Source organism: Lycium ferocissimum, chromosome 1, assembly GCF_029784015.1.
Source record: "Lycium ferocissimum isolate CSIRO_LF1 chromosome 1, AGI_CSIRO_Lferr_CH_V1, whole genome shotgun sequence".
NCBI lineage: Eukaryota > Viridiplantae > Streptophyta > Magnoliopsida > Solanales > Solanaceae > Lycium > Lycium ferocissimum.
This window is the reverse complement of record NC_081342.1, coordinates 63,446,910-63,455,613: the sequence shown is the minus strand read 5'-3', so window position 1 is coordinate 63,455,613 and position 8,704 is coordinate 63,446,910. Positions and strand designations below refer to the sequence as shown.

General features: G+C 32.8%; 1 pseudogene; it reads right to left on the bottom strand.

Annotated features, from left to right (window-relative positions):
• Window positions 1–3,343: 3,343 nt before the first annotated feature.
• Window positions 3,344–8,237, bottom strand: LOC132066160 ((-)-camphene/tricyclene synthase, chloroplastic-like; annotated as a pseudogene).
• Between the last annotated feature and the right edge of the window lie 467 nt (window positions 8,238–8,704).

Below are 8,704 nucleotides of genomic sequence, written 5' to 3'. Positions count from 1 at the left end.
GGAAATACAAAGTAGAAACCCTAAATAAACCGTCAAATTGGTGAACAAGATGAAATTGATTGAAATGAAGATAGAAACACATCAATAAATATTCGAAACTAACACAACAATAGATGATTGAAACTATATGATTGAAACTACCACGACAATATATGATCAAAACTAAAGGAATTTGTAAACCCTAGATTACCTTTACTAATGGTGAAATGGAGCGAAAGCAGAGGAAAATGGAATGGAGAATCACACACATTTACATCAACATTGCAAACACAGTAGAGAGAGAGAGAGAGAGAGAAAATTTGTATGAGATAGTGGGTTAAGAGTAGAGAGGGAATATTGCAGAGGAGGAAGAGAAAAATTGCATTCACAGTTGGGCTAAGTGAACTGCCAAATCCCAAAATCGTGGTGCGGTGCTAAAGCCCAAAACGTGGTACAGTACTAAAGCCCAAATCCGTCATATTTCGTAAATTGTCGTTACGTTCCGTAAATAAGGAAAAGTATCATTATATTTTGTGATAAAGAGTCTTAAGTTGGTAGTCTATGTTATTTTCCCAAAAAAAAATTAAAGACCATCGATTTGATGGCAAAAATTAAAGACCAGTCCATATAGGGAAATCCGCGCAAAAAGTTGATAATTCAACATTGTGAAATTGGTACGGTATGACAATGTTGTATAATAATTGGCATAAAAGAGCTCATTTTTTAGCATATGACATCCGGTAGCCCAAATTAAATATTTATCTAATTATTTTCCTTAAAAATAGAAAAAAATATTTAGTATCCTCTCTGTCCTAACGATTTCACCAGAATCTTTGAATATTTTCTACAAAATGTCTCTACTTTCATTTTAGGCTAAGACTTCCTAACTTTTAGCAAAACTATTTCAATTCTTTCTACCAAATCCCTAAACTTTCTTTTTCGGAGATAAGAAATCATCATTATTTTTTTCATTGATTTCTTGTTGGTCTTCTACTGTTAATTTTTCTTCATTTTTTCAGATTTTTCATCGATTTCGACGTTGGATTAGAATATTCTTTCATTTTTTAGGCTCTTCATCAATTTTTCGAAGATAAGGATATAAAAATACCATTAGATCATTGAAGCTTGATTCAAATTTTTTCTATTTGTGATTTGTCTCGACTGGGTGATATTGGGTTTTGTTTGGAACATCTTAATTAAGCAATTTGGAGGTGTTTGGACATGATTTGACACAGATTTGAGCTAAATTTCAGATTGAAACTAAAAGTTGAAAATGACTCCTTCTTATATCCCACTTTTTCATGGGTATATCCTCATGTATACAGTGTATATCTCACCGTATATCATTTACCTTCTGTATATTTTATATATCTGTGTATCTCCGTAAAAATTTACGCGTTATATACACAAATAACAGTGGCGTCCATAAAAATTTGTCTGTGATACACACTGATATACTCAATATACAAGATGATACACATTTTGTAGAGGCGTTTCTAGATCCGATTTTTTTTCCTTCAAACAAGTCCTGACCACTTCTAATCTTCCTCAAATATTCTAAATAAAATTGTCCAGGTGTTTCCAACAACTCCCACTCATATTTGCCAATCCAACAAAAGAAAGAAAGAAGAATAGAGAAAGAAAAAGAAACTAAAAGTTTCCTTTTTCAAAATTACTTCAAAACAAGGGCAAACTAACAATACTTACAAAGGGTGTATATATATATATATATATATATATGTTAAATTTTTTATACTTGAAGGGCATATTTGCTCCTTTTCACTTACCAATCAGCTAATTAGATTATGAAAAAAAGATCAATGCTACCCCCGAACTATTAGAAATAGAATAATCATACCCTCCATTTAATTTGCTTTTGGGTGCAAAATTTTCCCTGCCATTAGAAAAGTAGCTCATATTTACCCCTCTCCCTATCAGACTCCACTTCATATATAAAGCCACATAAAATAATACTCCCTATGTCCCAATTTATGCGGCCTACTTTCCTTTTTAGTTTGTCTCAAAAGAATGTCACATTCTTAAAATTAGAAAAAACTTAGCTTGGAAATTTCTCTTTTACCATTAATGAAATGACTTATAGTCACACAAATGTCTACGATTTGTTTTAGATAACGAATTTCAAATATTTATTTCTTTCTTAAACTTTGTGTTAGGGTTTTGCCCAGATTTTCTACCATAATTAGAATTCCTTTCTTGGTGGGAAAGGTTTCTTAGGTGGAAAAGATCTCTTCCATATTTGACTAATACTTACTTGGAGGAAAAGTTTTGTATTTTTATAAATTAAGGATTCTTTCTTCACACAAAAAACACAATAACATCCACAATGTAATCACTAAAGAGTTTTGTTTATGAAGAGATTATTCTCTCCATAGTTTTTAATGCTTTCTTTTAAATTAGGTTTTTTAATATGTAGGTCACTTGACCAAACCATATCATAATATTATGCTTTTTTAGTATATGTTCTTTGTTGTCTGATTTATCGTCATTCAAGGTTTGCAATTATTAGCTTTCGCATGACGCCCTGATTATTTTGATCCCAACAAGTGGTATCAGAGCCAATGGTTCAGCCAATGATTCGGCGATGTTCAGGACATGTTCAAGGCGGTTTCAAATCAAGAGCAACCAATTTCATAATAATGAAGATTTTATCCAGGACTACTACATGTGGAGATGAATTTCAACCATAATTTCAACATCCCTACTGCTGCATTTTTAAAAATAAAGCAAAATATTTTTAAACTAATTTTTAACCCATAATATTTTTAATCTTATTTTTAACCATGGCAAGTAGCACTGATGAAGATTATCTGAAGAAGCGGATCAAGTTTTGTCAAGAAAATCCAGGCCAAAAGGGGAGATTTGTTAGGGTTTTGCACAAATTTTCTATCATAATTAGAATTCATTTCTAGGTGGAAAAGATCTCTTCAATATTTGACTAATACTTACTTGGAGGAAAAGTTTTGTATTTTCTATAAATTAAGGATTCATTCTTCACACAAAAAACACAATAGCATCCACAATGTAGTCACTAAAGAGTTTTATTTATGGGGAGATTATTCTCTCCATAATTTTTAATGCTTTCTTTTAAATTAGGTTTTTTTTAATATGTAGGTCACTTGACCAAAACATATTATAATATTATGCTTTTTTAGTATATGTTCTTTGTTGTCCGATTTATCGTCGTTCAAGGTTTGCAATTATTAGCTTCTGCATGACGTCCTGATTATTTCGATCCCAACACTTTGTGCCTAGTCAAACGGTATCACATAAATTGGAACGAAAGAGAGTAGTTGGAAATGAAGGTTAAAAAAAAAAAAAAAAGTTCCCCATTGAATCGATCTCTTTAACCCCCTTCGTCCTGTGCAAAACCAGCATCATCCCGTTGAGCTGTGTTGATCAGTTTCCATGTCTCTTTTATCAAAAAATTAATGTGTTTTCTTGCCTCTTCTTCAGAAGCACCCTTCTCGTTCATGTAACATTGAATTGACTTGGAAACATCACCTCTTTCCATTTCATCCTGAAGTAAGAGCAAAAGAAATAGAGTTCAATTATTGTTTAAAATAATTTTTACACTATATATTAGGTTATTTAAAAAGTAACTACACGTACTGTCCACAATAAGTATAATTGGTTGCTTCAAAAAAATAAGGTAAACAACTTGCACTGATCTGTAATATATAACTTTTCGCATGGTAATGCATAAATATTACATCCAAAGAAATTTAAGTTCTTATTTTGACAGCGGAGTAAGTTGACCCGTGTATTTTAAATAAATAAATTTCATCGCACTTGTGTACTATTTCCATTATATTACGTGGTTTAAATGTTAGATATTGAAAAATTATCGATAAGACATCCATTTATATTTGGTATAGTATATTTCCATTAAGAATATACAGGTTGCAAGTAGGGGCGGACCTACCCTATTAGGAGAGGGGCACGTGCCCCCGTTAATTTGGAAACTCTGTATATATATATGTGTATATACCTTGAATATCTATTATTTATTTAAAAGGATCCCTCTAACATATCAGTCGGGATGGCTCATTTGGTCAGCGCAACCCTAGTTCGATACTCAACTGCAACTTTTGGCATTTTAATTTTCAGTTGACAATTGAAAAAATGCATTAAAAAAAGGTGTTGTGGCAAGGTTCGAATAGGCAGCCTATCGCATGAAAAGGGGTGCCCAAACCACTAGTTCGCGGAACAAGTTTCATTCAGATGTGCCATTTAATTAGTATTTATATGTTATCGGTTCTATGGGTGTTTCAATAAAATTTCAGACAAGGCGGTGTTACGTGACATCTCTTCGACTGACGTGCATCTGCCTTTGGTGATGCCCCCATCGTCTTTAAATCTTGGGTCCGCCTCTGATTGCGAGGCGAGTTATATTGTTCAGAGCAATATTTACTCAATTTTAAAATCTCTTCTTAAATCTCAATGTCTTCATTCAAACGGAGTGTTCTCTAATGTTATTAAGTGTCATCCAGTCTGATATATTCTCCAGTTCGGCAGCTATGTCATGATTATAAATAAATAAAGTCCCACTTTATAAAAAAAAATGTTACTCCCTCCATTCCAAAAAGATTGTCTTATTTTCCTTATTAGTTTGTCCCAAAAAGATAGCACATTTCTATATTTAGAAATAATTTAACTTTATGAGATGATTTATAGCCACACAAATATGTAAGACTTATTTTGGACCACACATTTCAAAAGTCTTTTTTTGTTTCTTAAACTCCGTGACAAGCCAAACTAAGACAATCTTTTTGGGATGGAGGGAGTATTAATTTAAACAAATAGTGATAAAATTTTAATACTCCCTCCATCCCATTTTAACTGTTGCTTTAGCTAAAAAAAAAAAGTTGTCCCAAAATAATTGTCACTCTAGGAATTCAAAACTTATGTTGACAATTGTTTACAACTATACCCTTAACATTAAGGGGATAGTTCTTTTTCATATTGCTCAATTCTCAAAAAGCATCTAATAAATAGTGGTAATTTAGTAAACTATAACTTATATTTATTTTTTCTTAATGGACGTGAAAAAAGCTAAAATGACAGTTAAAATGGGATGAAAAGAGTAAGATATACTCCCTCCGTCCCAATTTATTTGACATTTTTCGCTTTTCGAGAGTCAAACGAGTTATTCTTTGACTATAATTTTTTTAAAATGTCTTTTAAATATTTTAAATTATTAATTATGGTGACTTATAGTACTTTTTACGTAGTTTTCAAATATGTAAATTTTATTTAGAAAAATTTAAAGATTCTATGTTCAAAGACAGAGTCAGAATTAAAAAGTTTGACTATCGAAAAGCGAAAAGTGAAAAGTGTCAAATAGATTGGGACCGAGGGAGTAAGGGTTAAAAACGTACTGATGATGTCGCCAAATCATCGGCAAGACGAATAATTGTAGCAGACCAACGAATTATGTCCGGGTACTTGCTTAAGGATGCTAATGCCTCTTTGGAAATTGGATTTGTGACAAAGAAGAAGGCATTGACTACTATCAGAGGACTTGCAACTGTAAACCATGCGTTATCCAAGTATTCTTCCAGAGTTGGTGTATATCCGTTGTAATACCATCTTGCTTCTTGTAAGTAAGCTTTGCACAAGTCTGCCCACTAATTAATAACAAGCATTTCTCAAATATACAGAAATTAAGAAATTAAAATAAGGGAATAGATTCGAAGTAGAAGTATATTTACTGCTTTTTTAAGGTAGGGTATAGCGTTGATCCCTTGCTCTTTGAGAACTTCGTACGCAATTTCAGTGATACTGTTGAAGAGTGCAAGGTAACAAACTTTCATATAATCTGGAAGCTGATCCATTTCATTTACATCCATTCTGAATGTAACCACAAAGATTATTTTACTTGACATCAAAGAGGAGAAACTAATAAGGCTTGTTAATTATTGTGACTTACAATATTTTTTACGTAGTTTATAATGTAAATTTTATTTCAAAAAAATTCAAGGATTCTATAGTCGAGTTAACGGTCATAAAATCAAGAAGTTTGACTCTCGAAACTCAAATTATGATAAATTAGGACAGGAGAAGTATTAACTAAAGAGTGAATTTAGTACTACTAGTAGTTTTTAGAGAATTGAACATCTGTGAATTAAAAGTTAGTGTCCTCATTTTATTTTTCGTTTATAACAATTGTATTCTTTACGAAACATAAAGCTTTTAGATTGGTAAAGGTTAGTTCCTCCCCTAAAGTTATGTACAAACCTTTCAACAGCATCAGTGAAGACTTCCAACTCATCAAGTGTGCCATAAACATCATAAAGATCATCTATGATTGTAACAATAGCAGTGACCTTTGTCAACATTCTTCGGCAGTGCTGGTTCTTTTGAGGCTCAATCATCGTCCCCGCTATCCACAAGAAAGCTTCAACAATTCTATCTCTTGAACATGGCAATTTTTCTGCCAGCCGGGAGCTCTTCCACCACCTTAATTACATGCAAATTAATGCTTCAAATGTGTAGTAAACCTATTGATGCCCAAGATATGCTCTCTCGGATTTAACTTATATACACAAATTGTATATATAACAAAAAAATTTACACTATCACTGTAATTTAGCATGTAATAGAAGCTTGATCAATAGGCGTGTGAATATCAATTTGCTGATATTTGAAAAAAAGTATGTATTTGAAGTTAAGTTGAAAAAAGTTATTCGAAAATTGAAGGAAGTTTTGTGAAGAGAAAAAAAATTTACCTGAAAAAGTGGTTAGAACCAATTTTTCAAACTTCAAAAACTCAACATCAAGCTGAAATGAAATTTTTTGAAAGGAAAAAAAGGTTGAAAGCAAAAAAAAAAAAAAAAATCGGATGTCCAAACATGATCTTAGTCATGTATTCTTTAGGCTGCTAATTCCACTTACTATAAACTATATCCCAAATAATCTGACAGTCATGAAAAAAAAAAAAAATTATCATACTCTAGTTGATACATATCTCACCTTGACGGATTTCTTATATCTTGTTGGTGTGTTGCTTGAACAATGTTGAAGTCCAACTTAGCAAGCTCGAGCAAAAGAGGATTAGCATTTGGGATTCTCTCATAAATGTTTAGGTACCACCTTGTCTCAACTCTCAACATGATGCAATGCAAAGGAAGTTCCAGCGCATGGCGGACTAATGCGACGGTCACATTGTCTTCACCATATTGAATATTATTCAAATAATTCTTTAGATGTGACATTGTGAATGTATTGACGGACTCTAAGAAAGTAGCAGTTTCAGTTTCTGTAGAGAGAAATGAGCTTCATATAATTGTAACAACCCTTCTATATCTTCACAAAGATTTTGCTTGAGGTTACCCTGCTCATCCTTGAAATCGTTCAATATGTCTAACCAAAAGACAGGCAAGAAAAAATGGACGTGGTCAATTGTCAGAACATACATAAAAGAAGGAAATGAAATCAGTTTGGCAAAAACAACTAGCATGCACCTTGAGAGATATGAAATCCATGTTGTCTGAAGAGCCTAAATTTTAGAGCTGTGGCGTATAATGAATCTCCTGGAGTGTGTTGGTTAATGCTCCTCAAAATTTGCATGATTTCATGGTTGAAGTGGTAACTCACTCCAAGCCTTTGTAAATTATCAATCAGCTCCAACTTTTCTAATTCTTCTGATCCCTCAACCATCATCAAGTTCTTCTTCATTTCATTCTTTAGTTCGTTAAAACACTTCATATACTTCTCTCCCTATGCAACACATGTACAAATGATCAGCTCGAACATATATAGATTCAGGTAATCTTTTGAATGATATATAATATAACTTTATTGCATGGGAAAAGACTATAGTATGACTGTCCTATCGACCACTCTTGTTTAGTCGATTATTTCCGCGCAAGAGTGTTCTATTTTGTTGGTAATAATGGAACAATTCGTTCTTAGGAACAAAGAGAAGCCGATTTATTATATGCATATGATTGAATGACAAGAATAAGAATATATACCGCATAATCATTGTGAATGGACTGAATATATTGAAAATCCCACATGGGAGGCCCGTAATTTGCTGAACGCCTATTATGATTCCCATCAGAAGATGAAAGATTAGTGGAAATAGGAAAGTGATTAAGTGGTGGTTCAGAGGTTTTAGAGAGGCAAGCTTTTGATACAACTAGTGATTGCTTACCTTGGCTGGAAGAGGGAAAATAGGTAGAAGTATTATTAGGTATTAGCATCCCCACATTGGTGCATATAATTGCCACCATATTGATTGATTCAGTATAATGCGTGAAGGGATTTGTTGGATGGATGGAGCCCAACAAGTAACTATAAATAGACTAGCTAGACATTATACCACCGTCCATTCTACTACTTATCTTTCCATTACACCCAAATCCCGAAAAGTTTTATTATGTGTCTCACATGCCATGTCGTACTTGTGTGAGGCTTTATTGCTTGATATTTGGACTGGTGGTCCCACTTTCACCATTTTGCAGATCTTTCTTCCTCATTCATCAATTCTCTCTGTGAAAATCTTAGATCTTCTGTTGCTTCTCCATTTCTCTCCCTCAAAAATTCATTTTTAAAATCTTATTCAACTAGTTAAAGATGTTCTCCTTTTAGGCTTGTCAGTTATATTATTTGTTTTAGGATTTTAGCATTTTCATTGAGAAAAAAAAATCACGGTGAAACAACCGGAGCGATATCAATGTCCTTGAACAACATGCTTTGC